The following is a 13,954-nucleotide window of genomic DNA, read 5'->3' as shown; positions in this document are numbered from 1 at the left end:
TCTAAAATGTCTTTGATTCCAGGACGAACATAACTATCTCATGCAATGGAAGACTATCATCCCAGAGCTTTCAGTGTGGGAACTGTTGTGACAGAGGCCGCTGTTGTTGCTGCTCCTATGCGAAAGGAGGGAGTCATGTAGTGCTTCGGGTAGAGGCCGCAGGATTGGCAGATCAAGCAGAGACAAGCGGCAAACCAGGATCTGGACATGGCTTTTCTCTCCTCAGTGATGAATAGAGGCTCATCGGGACAAGCGTGAGGGCGAAAACTGAGATACCGGGACATGGAATAAAAAGGACAACATGCTGTATTAGAACAAGCAATAACAACTGGAATGCCTTTAGATTCTTTGTCAGACTTGGAATGTTTAAGGAAAATTGTAAAATGCAGCTCTTCGAAAGTGACATCAGACACCGTGAGATCATATGAAGGATTAAAATAATTGTTACGTGTAGTGAATTCCCCCACCCTGAGAAAACCATAAAAAGCACAAAGAAACACAGCCTACAAAAGTGAATCCACATAACGATTGAAACACCCGTCTTAGTTTAATAACCAATTTTTTTTTAACAAGAGAGAGAATAAGTGAAAGGCGCTTGTCTTTGCTTTTTGACGCTTCTTTTTTAATGTCGTCGAGTAGCAGACAAAAATAGGAATGTCCTAGCAAGCTGCAGACAGATGGATCCAAGCATCTTAAAATGAAACTGAATGCCTGAAATCTGACTTTTAATAAAGGAAGGCTGCATTTTTTGATCTATGATATATGAACATACAATAGCAAGGTTGACAGGCAAAACAGAAACCGAAAGAGCAGCACAAAAGGTAGTAAAGCGAAGCCAAGAAGAGTCATAAACTTTTAATGTAGATTTGGTTAGGCTAAATCTCATGTACAGTGATGCTGCAGAAAGATAAGACTGCAGGGAGGTGTTTAGTCGAGAACTGTCAGTGCAAATGCTGGGCAAGGCAGGCTTGAAGAAGAGGCATCTGGGCACAGTATTTTTAACTCCTGAAATTTAAAACGAGATAGGCAGTCAGCTATTTTGTTGTCAAGGTCAGGTATATGTGCAGCACGAAGCGTGAAATTGCTATTAATATGTCCACGCCGCAAAAATCTATTAAAGGGATCCTATTATGCTCTTTTACAAAGTCTTGATTTTGTTTTGGGGGTGTACTAGAACAGGCTCTCAATCTAGGTTGTTCGAAAAACACATTATTTTTCACATATTTTACATTATTACAATACCTCTTTTCCCAGTCTGGCATGAATGGCTTGAATAGTTCCTGTAACAAGTAAAGGCCCACCTTCTGGAATACGAGATGTGCTCTGATTGGTTAGCTGGGCCAGTGTGTGCTGTGATTGGTTATCTGGGCCAGTGTGTGTGGAATGATTGACAGCACTCAGCGACTGGTCGGGAAATGTCCTGCCTGTTACCATAGCTGCCTGCTGTGAGCTTCTATATTAAATATTGCATTAAAATCAAATCAATTTGAGCGCAATTTAAACCTGGATGATTTTAACCACTCTAAGCTCATCTGTCTTGGTAACACTAGCTCCGACATAGTGATAACACTCATTGTCTTCTCTAGTGCAGGTCAACCAGGTCTCGTCCCATTCGTCGATCTTTGTGATATCACAGATCCCGGAAGATATTTGTTGTAGTCCAAACGAGTGGTTCGTTGTAGTTTTTGAATTGGACTTTGAGCTTTGTAACCTTGCAGATCTTTTTTATGCTCAACCAGCAACATTACAGACTCAGTAAAGTTAAAAAAGTGAAAAAAACATAATAGCACCCTTTAATAAAGGGAACCGAGGAGCGCCCCTTATTAATAATGTGAACCATTGCTTCATTATCGCAGTAAACGAGAATTTGTTTCATAGACCGCTGTAGATAGTGTATTAGAAGGAAGATCTAACAAATCTTTTGGCCAAGCGCTATGGGATGAAATTAGACTCAAAATGAATAATAGATGCACGCACAATTATTAATGTAGTGATTCAAATGTGCATTTGTGCATCAGGCGATGCGCATGCATTCATTCACGTCTTTTCTGAGTCGATTCTATTTGATTCATTTGAATTTTGAGACTTTCGTTCCACCCTTTTAGCCTTGCCCAATCCACACACACACAGCTTGCGATCCACACGCAGCTGAGCAGAGAAAATCAGCGACCACTAGATGGCACTATAGCCCCACTCACATGTGCGCATTCCAGAATTGAATTACAGAAAAAAAAGGTACCGTCACAAAGTTCTTGTTGGACAAAATTAATATAAGCTATTCTGTGTCTTAAGACAAGTTAAGTTAGAACAAATTCAATAAAACATCTTTATTGTATTTCTGTGGGCAAAGGAAAATAAAAAAAAAAACAACAAAAAGAAACCAAGAAAACACAATGGCTGTTTCTCAATTCCAAGAACGCACTCGTGGAGACCGGTCTTGCTAAGCTTCCTTGGAAGAACGAACTCGGAAGGACGCGAGAACACACCATTACGAGTATTGAGATGTGCTGCGTTCTTGCTTAACGGACCGCATAATCACAGCATAAGCAGCGGCCAATGAACCATAAATATAACATAACATTACAAAAAAATTTCATAACTTATTAAAACATTTATACTATTATAGATATTATTTAAATATAATTGTATAACGTTTTATTTTACAGTTTTATTTGTTTATATGACTATGTTAAGATTCATTTTATTGTGCCAATAAAAAATACTGCAGACTTTCTCCAGGTCTCATATCTTTATTAAAATTAAGTAAAACAAAACGATAAATGTTTATTTTTAAGAGCCGTCAAGCATTTGCGAGAGCAAGTTTAAAGCTTACAGGCTTCCATACACCGGCCGCGCGCAACGTCTTCTGTGATTTCTAACGGCTCGATTCTATCAAGTCTGCACTCGATGCATCCTCGATATCAAGAACACATCCGGGCACTTCCATGCGTCCTCTGTACTTGCGTTCTTGAGAATTGGAATTGAACTTCGATGCTTCGACGGTTAATGATGACGTATAGCGAGAACACAAGGACGCAAGATCGCTAAAGAACGCATATTGAGAAACAGCCTATGTAACGTTCATGAAACTGTACACAATGCGCACATGTGAGTGGGGCTAGTGCCATCTGGTGGTCGCTGATTTTCTTTGGCTCAGCTGTGTGTGGATCGCGAGCTGTGTGTGTGGATTGGGCAAGGCTAAAAGGGCAGAAAGAAAGTCTCAAAATTCAAATGAATCAAACAGAATCGACTCGGAAGAGATGTGAATGAATGCACGCGTGTCGCCTGATGCGAGACCAATCTACTTTAAATGAAATAAAGAGAGCTTAGAGGCTTTTTTATTATTTTTTATCATATTTTACTAGATATCGAATGAACATTTAAACATGAGCGTATGCACTGGAGTCACAACTTTTGTGAGACCGAAATGCACATTGTACGGTTACTTTTATGAGATGAATATTAAATAGTGGTGAGTGGCAGATTTTTTGTTCTGTGCGAAAACAGGATGGTCCACAGTAGTATTTCGCCATCTGACAAACCCCAATGCATGAAATTATGTGCGGGATTAGATCATACAAAAACAAAAAATTTAAAATCTCCACAGTCTGCCTTTGTTCGTAATCGTACAGTGACGTTGTACCAATGGCAGTTCAACTGCACGATGCGACATACACATCATATGTTAGCATTGTAGCGGTAGTTCTGGGCGTATATATCAGTAGACAAGCGTTTTATAGCCATTCCAGTTATAACTTTCAAATGATTTTACTTGCTTGCTGTCCTGACACAAGCGTTTCTGCGCTGGCACGCAAAGTCACACAGCACGAATAGAGAACCAAGATCTTCACAGCTAATTGCTCTTAAACTGTAGAATTCACTCAAGGTTTACATAAACAGTAATTTAAATCTTAGTTAATGTATACACAAAACTGGACATTTGTAAGTACATGAAATCCATGCAATTGCATTAATGTTAATCAACACAAAAAAGTACTTACTGCTCTTGACTGATTAACTTTAACTTTGATTAGAATCATGAATTCATACAGTAAAGTCTACTTAAGTTTACTGAAAATCCTGCTTACTTAGATTAGGTTAGGTTACTTTATTCATAACGAGAGGTGAAAATGACAGTGACAACCCTCCATAACACAAATTTAAAAACACATTTAAAAATAACACAACAGATACCTACAAGTATGATGCAAGATACATGGTATAAATTCTCCAAGATTCCCCTATCCTACAGCTTATTTAACACAGTTAAAACAGTGGGAACAAAACTGTTTTTATATCGTTTTGTTTTACACCTTGGGATGGAAAACCTCCGTCCAGAGGGAAGAAGCTGAAACTCATTGTGCAAAGGATGGGAGTCATCATTTAAAATAGAAGACAGAAATTAAGAGTTTTGATGTGTGTGAATTTCATAAAATAAGCATTTGGTTATATTCATTAATGTTCGAAGGCTCCCCTCCTGTGGCTATTAATGGTACTGCAGACAGTGTATTTTGTCGCTCTTCTCTTGCCGTACTCCAGTAGACTCGAGTGTCGCTGCTGTGGGTATGTATGATTTTTCACGCTCTAACTCATTAACAGATTAATTGTAATATGTTTTAAGTGAATCTTTTCGATGCAATTTCTTTCGTACATGTATTTGAACATACATTTAATTCAGTTAACGCTCTAACATATGTACTGAATTTCCACATGCGTCACACGAGTGTGAACGAGTTTAGTTCGAGCGGTTATTGTCTGTCTTAACATTCTCTGACAATTATTTGTATTATGAGTTGAATGTCTAATTTCTGTTTTTCTAGTCTTGAATGTCTGCAGTAATTTATCTTCAGCCAAAGTGATTTGTGCCATTTTATTTCCAAAAAGGTATTTTGCATCCGTGTTTTAGTTATAAATGTTAACAATTGATGTTTTCCTGTTATCAAATTATTGTCCTGTATGAGTACACTGTATTACAGGGATATTGTTTCAGTTTTTATATATATTGTTGTGTTTACAGTTTTTCTCAAATGCTAAAACACATTTCACAAACATTTCCTCCATGTTCCCGAATGTCTAAACACAACACCCTTTTCTAAAGCTACATAAACAACCACACCTTCTCACTTCAAAACTCAAACTTTCACACCAAAAGAGCAGCTCGAAGCTTTCAAAAATGTAAACACTATACACAGTACAGCAAAACAATTGAAAACACAATGCTCAATTTGTGAGAAGGTTGTTTGTTTCATAACTGCCAATGCATATTTTTAGAAACTTTACAGTAATGGATGTTCTTAGATCTCTGCAGAGGATTAGGCATTTAGATTTGTGAGTTTCATATGAAGAGTATAAATCTATAGTAAATTCTGCATGTACACTACTGTAACACAACTCAATGCAAAAACAGAATCTATTGCACATAACAGTACTCTTGAAAACATGATCAGGGTGTGAAGTTTTTTTATTTACTTCATTCACACCACAATCACTGTGCGGCATCATGTCGCTGAGCTGCATCAGGCCACATCACCTCATCCACGTCGCAGGCTATATTGTCTCTTGCCAGGCACTGCGGGAAAAACTCCCTGGAATGGCGAATCCATCCTTGGAAGGCCTCCACTGGGATGTCAACACAGGCCAGCTCCATTGCCCTTAGGAGGTTCTCTCTAGTGTATGGTTGTCTGTCATAAACCTTCCATCTCCATGAGAAGAACTCCTCTATAGGGTTCAGGAAAGGGGAGTAGGGTGGCAGAAAGACGTTTAAAAAGTGGTTACTGTTGGTGGTGAACCACTCTCTGATTTGGTTTGTTTTGTGGAAGCGTACATTGTCCCAAATGATCACATAAATGTGATGTTCGGGCCCAGGATGGTGTTGTTGGCGGTCCAGGAGGATGTCTTTTAGGTCCTCTAGGAAGGTGAGGAGATGTTGGGTGTTGTAAGACCCAAGGACAGCATGCCGGTGGACAAGCCCCTCCAAACCCATGGCCACACAGAGTAATATTACCCACCCCGTTGGCCAGGAACCTCAGTGATGGCTCTTTGGCCAATGATGTTACGGCTTCTTTGCCTTCGTTTCTGCAGGTTGAAGCCAGCCTCATCCAGGAAGAGGTACTCATGAGGTCTGGCCATCGCGTCCAACTGTAATATCCTCTGTGAAAATGTGAAAGTGCACAGGTGTTCAGAACAGTCAATCAGGTAGCACAGTATTGTCCAGAAGTAATGTAGGCCACTGAGCAACACAGTATGTCCACTAACTGTACTGTGAACATGGATGTATACTTACATGCACATACTCGTAACGTAGGTCTTTGTGTCAGGCAGTGTTGCGCTCAAAGGGAACCCTATAGACCTGTTTCATCCGCATCTTCTGGCGCCGGAGAACTCTGTCTATTGTGGCCAAGCTGACATCAATGCTCTCAAAGTTGACATTATCGGCAATGACTTTTTCTCTGATCTCCCGGAGTCTGATGAGGTTGTTCTCACGAACCATATCCACAATGAGGGTTTCTTGTGCTGCTGTAAATATGGTAACCCTCCCACCTCTATGTGGCATTCTTTCAACTCTAAAGAAAGAAACATGTGTTGTCAATTGATATGTTTTACAATACAGTAACAACTGATTTGAAACCAATAGACTACTTTTACAGGCTTGTAAAATTGTATTGTGACAAAGAAAGCAATAGAGTACAATACCTGTTGTGTTGTCTGAATGCCCTGATAATGGTGGCCACGGTAAACCTACTCAGGTTTGGACGTCTCATAGTCCTGCTTCAGCCATTGTCATGCCATGGACAATGACATGGTCAGTGACTGTTGCTCGCATCTCGTCCATAATGATGGTGCGAGGTTGTCTTGCTCTCCCTCCTGGACCTTCTCCTCTCCCTTGTTGGCCTGCTCCTCTTCCTCCTCTGATTTGAACTCCTCTTCTTCGTTGGCCTGCTCCTCTTCTTCCATGGCCAGCTCTTCTTCCTCCTCTGACTCGAATTCCTCTTCCCCTGACTCTGCCTTCATCCATTGTGTTTGTTTGGAATCTTCAGCAAACTGTGCACTCTGAACTTGCTTTTATACATGTGGTCACAGCATTAGCAACAAGTGTCTTCAATTTTGAGTCGTTGTGTGTAATGAATGACGCCAGGTGTGTTCATTGTGTTCAAATATTGCTGACTGTGGCAAGCATTTTGCATCACATGAGCTTTCATTTAAGAATATGAGCAGAGTTCTTTTGCAACTTGTTTTAGCAAAAAAAAAATGTGTTAAGATTTATGAGAACGGAGGATTGTGTTTTGTGAATTGTTTCTTCATGTGAAATGTGTTTATGATATTGGAAAATGATGGCTAGATTTAGTAAATGTGTTTAGACAACTGGTCATTTGGTTCAGAGGATTGGCTTTTGTGTTTTAGCATTTGAGAAAAACTGTAATATGAATCATATGAGTTTGGTCGTACCCCAGCAGACTCGAGTGTCGCTGCTGTGGTCTTGAATGTCTGCAGTAATTTATCTTCAGCCAAAGTGATTTGTGCCATTTTATTTCCAAAAAGATAAAGGCAAGCACAAAGAAACCCACGTGTGAGTGTGTTTGTTCACATTCGTTAAACCAAGGTATTTATAAGATTGCACATACTCAATAGTATGGCCTTTTCTTAAAGTAGCTTTGTTAATGTGAGTCTTCCTCCTAAAATCAATGAGCATATCTTTAGTCTTTGATATATTAAACTGAAGGTAGGATTTCTCACACCAGTGAACAAAGTCATCAACAACTGGGCTGTGGCTGATCTCATCCTCCTGAAGCAGACTAACAATAACAAAATCATCTGAATATTATGTAATGGTTCTATTGTCATAGCTGCTCTGACACATATTTGTGTAAAGAATAAATAATAAAGGTGACAGCACACACCCTTGAGGAGACCCAGTAGAAGAGCTTTTCTGGTCAGACAAAGTACCACTAACCCTCACTCTCTGTGTCCTATTTGTTAGAAAGTCAAGAATCCAACCTACCAGGTTATTACTTAACTCAAACTGTTCTAAAAGCCTTTTGGTTAAAATGTGGGGTGGAATTGTATTAAAAGCCGAAGAAAAGTCTATCAATAAACATCTAGCATGTGTCCCATTCCCATCTAAATGTCTAAAAAGCAAATTAAGCAATATAACTCTAGCATCCTCTCTGAGGCCTATATGCAGATTACATTGGATCCAGAGCATATTCAGTCTGCCTCAAGATCTCAGACCTGACCAGTTTCTCAAAAATTTTCATTAAAACAGAAGTCAGAGCGACCGGCCTAAAATCATTTATAATTTTAGGATGACTAAATTTTGGAACTGGGACAACCACTGCATCTTTCCAAAGATAAGGTACATGTTGTGTCTGTATTGACTTGTTATAAATATTGTGAAATACAGGACTTTTGCACATGATTTAAGTAACCGGCCACAAATATGATCAGGTCCAGGGCTTTTGTTCACCTTTACTGAATCTTTTTCAACATCCTGAAGATCAATGTTGAAATGCTGAGTATCCATAAGGTTAAGACTCATTTCCTGAATTTCTTTTTCTAAAATCAAAATGATCAAAACGACAATAAAAATCAATAATCAGAGTTAAAACCATCCAACATAACATGAGTGCTGCTGTTTGAATTATTATGAAGGCCTGCTATACATTTCATACTCACCCAGCCCGAACCAGAATTATTTGCAGCCATCGTGTTCTCCAGTTTTACTTTATAATCTCATTTAGCTTTCCAAATTTCAGTCTTCATCTCTTTTGTCGCCAAATACAAATCAGAGGCTGCTCCCTGTTTAAAGGCAAGTTTTTTCCTGTGTAAGCAGGACTTCACAGATTTTAGGGTTACTCCATCCCAAAATGAAAATTTTGTCATTAATCACTTACCCCCATGTCGTTCCAAACCTGTAAAAGCTTTGTTCGTCTTTGGAACACAATTTAAGATATTTTGGGTGAAAATCGGGAGGCTTGAGACTGTCCCATATATGAGCATGTTACATTCACCACTGAGTCCAAATCAATACCACAGGACTGTTTAAAAATGTCCCAGTCAGTACAGCTGTAGCATTCCTGTGAACTGGACACAGCTTCTTCAGACCATATTCTTACGTCCTTGATCTTTGCTTTCCTCAATTAAGATTTATTATTTGGGGATCATAAGTAATTGCTGTGGAACTAGTTATAATATTTTATCTTGAGTTTAAGAAAATTATTATCTGGTGTCTGTTAATCACTAAAACCCACACATTACAACACATAATAGCCTTTATTTAAAAACAATCTGCATTTATAACATTTGTCATACAGACTAAACATGCAGGCTTAAAGGGATAGTTCACCCAAAAATCAACATTTGCTGTTAATTGACTCACCCTCAAGTCATCCAAGATGTAGTTAACTTTTTTTCTTTAATTGAACAATAAAGGAAATCTTTAGGTGAAAAAAATTGTCTTTGAAAACATTGCAATTCATAAACTACATGTCTCTGGCTGCTGGCTTTTGAGAGTCAAATTAACATATACAGACAAGACCAAATTACCAAAGACTCCTGAGGACACATTGAGGCCTTATGAAGCTAAACAATCAAAAACCAGCAGCCATAGACGTGCAGTGTATGAATCGCCAAGGATCACTATTTCAGATAAAAATCTTCTTTACTATTCTACTTAAGAAAAAAAGTACCTGACATCTGGGATGGCCTGAGGGTCAATAAAATAACAGCAACTTTCCATTTTTGGGTGAACTATCCCTTTAAAGTGCTCTAGTTGTCAAACATTATATTTGTAATACAACTGGAAAATTTATTTAAACATTTGTTTAATGAACTTAAAAAAAGACTAAAGTTAAACAAAATGTTTGCAAACAAACATGTACAAATATTACAACTGCAGAAAAAAATAAATGAACCAGGTGTTACAGTTCAACTGAAGTCAAGTAATGTCCAGTCACTGTATTTACATAGTGCTTTTTACACTACAGATTGTGTCAAAGCAGCTTTACAGTATTAAACAGAAAAATCGTGTGTCGAAGGAACCAAAACTCCATCGTTCTCCTCTGGCCAGACAAATCCAGCAGTTTAATTGCAGGCTGCAACACAGGTCAGATTGTCAGGACAGGTTTGGTTCCTATGGTCTTGTTCCAATGGCTGTCTAGGTGACGAGGTCTTCAGAGGGAATCTGTCTCCAGGGCTCATCTAGTTGTCCTGGTCTCCGCTGACATTCAGGGCTGTCGAGGGCATCTCAAGGTGCTTATCCAGCATCTGATCTGGATACAGACTGGATCTGGTGGCTATGGTGACCTTGGAATAAGAATGATACAGTCTAATATTAGCATAGATGCCACTGAGAACAATAAAGCACATTTTAATTGTAGTAAACACTCTTAAACTTTTAAACATAATACCTTAAGTCTTAGCGTTGAAAGTACACACACACTATGCAGTTGCAGTGGAGCAGTCTGGTCACATGGCAGTGTTTGGAGACTTAGAAGAAGTGATTGACCAGCATCTGAAAACTTGCAATGATGAGAAAGCACCAATGAAACCTTTGGCCAGACCCTAATGGAGAAATAAAGTACAATTTATCTTAAGAAATGAAATGATGCCTTTTAAATCTTTTAACAGTAAACACAAATCCATAACGTCTCACCCAATTACCCAAACAACCTATTTTCAGGTCAATGAAGCTCTACACTCAAAACCATTCACTCTTGCTGAAAAACCAAACTTTGGCCTCAGACATCACACACAAGCCCTCAAAAACACACACACTACAACAAAGTCTTACACACTGGTGAGATAAATTCAAAACAATACTACAAAAACAAAAAACAGTAATAAATTGTTGCTTGTGGTTCTCCCCCTCGAGGAACATTTCACATGATGAACATGTGTATACATTAGCACATTTTCTATTCCTTAATGCACTGTACAGTACAATACACCAAACAACAACAAAAAAATATTCTGCCCCAGCATCACATCTTTGGTCTGGGACAGACATCACAGGCTATACTGGCCCTAGCCAGGCAGCGGGGGTAAAATTCTCTTGCATGACTGATTCACCTCTGTCACACATCAACTGTAGTGTCTATAGTCAGTCTTCTTCCATTCCATCATCTGTGTGTCCTACAAAAATAGAAGTACTAATTTTACAAAAGTACTTTTTACAAAATGGAAGCAGACAGAAACTCTATCTGTATGTAAGGCAATTTGATGCGTGTGTTGTAACAGAGTACAGCTCTCAAAAGTTACAGTAGAGTACACTGAGGTACATCTACCTGTTTTCCTCCATGAATGTTCTTATGTTCGAGGCGACAGTTAAGCAACTTAAGTTTGGCTGAACTCATTGCCCAGCCTCCCTCATAGTCATACCATGGACAAGGACATGGTCAACTAGTGGCACAAATTTCATCTGAGACTCCTTGTCTCCTTGCCCCTCATCCTCCTCCTCCTTTTTCTCTTCCTTCACCTCTTCCTCCACTCCTTACTGCTCTTGCTCATCCTCTTCCTCCTTTTCAGCGTCCTTGACCCTTCAATCACATCTCTCTGGATCCATTTTTCCAAAACTGAATGAACTGAATGGGGCTATTTTATCTATCTATTGAAGGTTCTGATTGGTGTGTGATAAATTTTGACTCTTAGTTTTTCCACGTGGGTATCTGTGTGCTAATTGAGCTCAAGTTATGCTGACTTGAGTGAACAATATTGAATGCTAGTGCTTTCTAAATGACCACATGGTGTAAGCACTGAGAAATGTAAGGATTTGTGTGTATACTTTTGCAGTAAGAGTTCACCAAATCTGACTCATGTGTTAAAGCAGGGGAATAGTGTTTATAGTTCAGCAAAATGGGTGTGCTTTCTGAAAAATGGCGTTATGGTCTTAAAATTTTAGCTCAAAAGCCTGCTTATAGTGTTTAAGCAATCGAGAAAAACTGTAAATTTGTGATGAAACAGAAGTTGCAACCAATTTTTTTTCTTTTCTTTTTTTTGGCACAAAAAATCTCAATCCATCGCACAACACAGGGAGCATTGATGTTGACTGTTCATTAGTTGCAAGGATTTGTAACAGAACATGCACACTTCATATTATAAGTCTAACTTAAACGGCATTAAAATAATATCAAAATATGCCTGCCTATTATTGATAAATACCAGTGGTGACATTTTACATTACAGCAATTATCCTACCTTCCGCATTTTATGTATTCAACTTATTACACAGATTCCTTTTACTACTGCGTTAGTAAATAACTGGACACAGCTTTGAGTATTGTTTCCAAAACGAGAAAACATCCCTAGTAAGCAAGATAGTGTTTAAAAGTTGTGCATCATGTAGTAACCATATCATGAAATAAAGTTATTGTATGAACTAAAATAGGCTACTTGAAATCTACATAAAAAGAGCAGAATGCAAAATGTATAATATGACAATGATAAACATAAACCTACAATCTAGAAACCTAAAACTACAGAATTCTTTAATTTGATTATTCATAATCTCTCTCTCTCTCTCTCTCTCTCTCTCTCTCTCTCTGTGTGTGTGTGTGTGTGTCGTGACTCAAGTGTGTCATGTTAATCAGACTTATCACCTTATAGGCGACTTCAATTACTTTATTTTCTAACTCAATATCTATCAGATGTACCTGTTGTAGAATCGCTGCTGTCTCTTTATGAATGAATGGAATATTCATGTGAGACAATGCAAAGTAATAAATAGCAGTGGAAATTCGGACTAGGGGTGTCCTGGGATTTTACTATAGTGCTCATAGGCTACATGCTCTACAGTGAGAGAGGTGGGCAAAGGTAACCTGATGTAACGGTTTTCTTTTAGCTTCTCCCAACCGCCTTTATCTTCACATTTTTTGCTTGCTTATCACAAGCCCACCACTCTCCTCCATGTCAGTTTTGGTTTCTTATAAGCAAAAATCGATTGCATTAGCACCCCCTTTTCTTGGCCGTCACTTTATATGACACTTTTTCTTTGATGATGAACCAGCAGGGCGACGGCCGTTGGATGGACGGCTGTTCTGGACTTCTCCAGAACATCCAGATGGCCAGTCTGCCCCTGGCTGGGTCCTTGATGACCCTACAACGGGATAGAAGAAATGGTTTACTGAAAAGTTCTTAAAAAGCAGGACTTCATTTTATACCATTCCCTTGAACTAATGGTTCTCAAACTTTATATACCAAGTACCACTTCAGAAAATATTTGGCTCTCTAAGTATACCACCATAATGACCAACAATAAATTTCAGCAGCGTAGTAGGCCTAACTATTCAGCTACAGCTCTACACAGTTCAAAAATGAGGCAGTTTTATTCCTAATAAGAATATTTATTGTTGTCAGCCACTTCAACATTGTAAATACACAGTTTGAACATTAACACTGTACTGTGCTTTCATACAGGTAATTAAATAATAATAATAATAATAATAATAATAATAATAATAATAATAATAATAATAATGATTATATTTAAATGTGTTGTACCAAAAGTGAAATAATAACTGTACTGTACTTAAATGTAAAACAACAACAAAAAAAAACTTTACTCAAAGATTAAATTAAACTGTATTAACATTAATTTATATTTAATTTAGTGATTACCACTAGAGGGAGCCTGAGAACCACTAGTCCAGGGGTTTTCAAAGTGTGGGGCGCGCCTCCCCAGGGGGGCGCCAGAGCATGTCAGGGGAGGCGCGGGGGAAAATGATAATAAATTAAAAATATAATTGAGTTTAATTATTATAAGTTTTTTTTTTTTATTATATTTGAATGTTTTTACTTAAACGATACAAAAAAAATAAAAAGTCAAAAATATGAGAAACATTTTTCACCCAGAAGGCCGTAGTTGTGAATTTGCTGATGTTTGGCAAGCCCGCCAATACAGGTATATGCCTATTAATACAATGGAGCGGTTTCTGAGACCCCCCGATTCAATGCCTTCAAC

At 38.3% G+C, this 13,954-nt stretch overlaps 1 long non-coding RNA gene across 1 annotated transcript; it reads right to left on the bottom strand.

Moving 5' to 3' along the window:
• Positions 1 to 6,011: 6,011 nt before the first annotated feature.
• On the bottom strand, positions 6,012 to 7,252 carry LOC122145678. The gene is made up of 3 exons (XR_006160500.1): positions 6,694 to 7,252; positions 6,284 to 6,563; positions 6,012 to 6,150 (listed from the first exon to the last, which is right to left on the bottom strand). It is a non-coding gene; the product is annotated as an uncharacterized LOC122145678 (long non-coding RNA).
• Positions 7,253 to 13,954: the final 6,702 nt, after the last annotated feature.

The sequence above is a fragment of the Cyprinus carpio genome, chromosome A7, assembly GCF_018340385.1.
Source record: "Cyprinus carpio isolate SPL01 chromosome A7, ASM1834038v1, whole genome shotgun sequence".
In the NCBI taxonomy this organism is placed as follows: Eukaryota; Metazoa; Chordata; class Actinopteri; order Cypriniformes; family Cyprinidae; genus Cyprinus; species Cyprinus carpio.
This window is presented reverse-complemented; position numbering and strand designations above follow the sequence as displayed.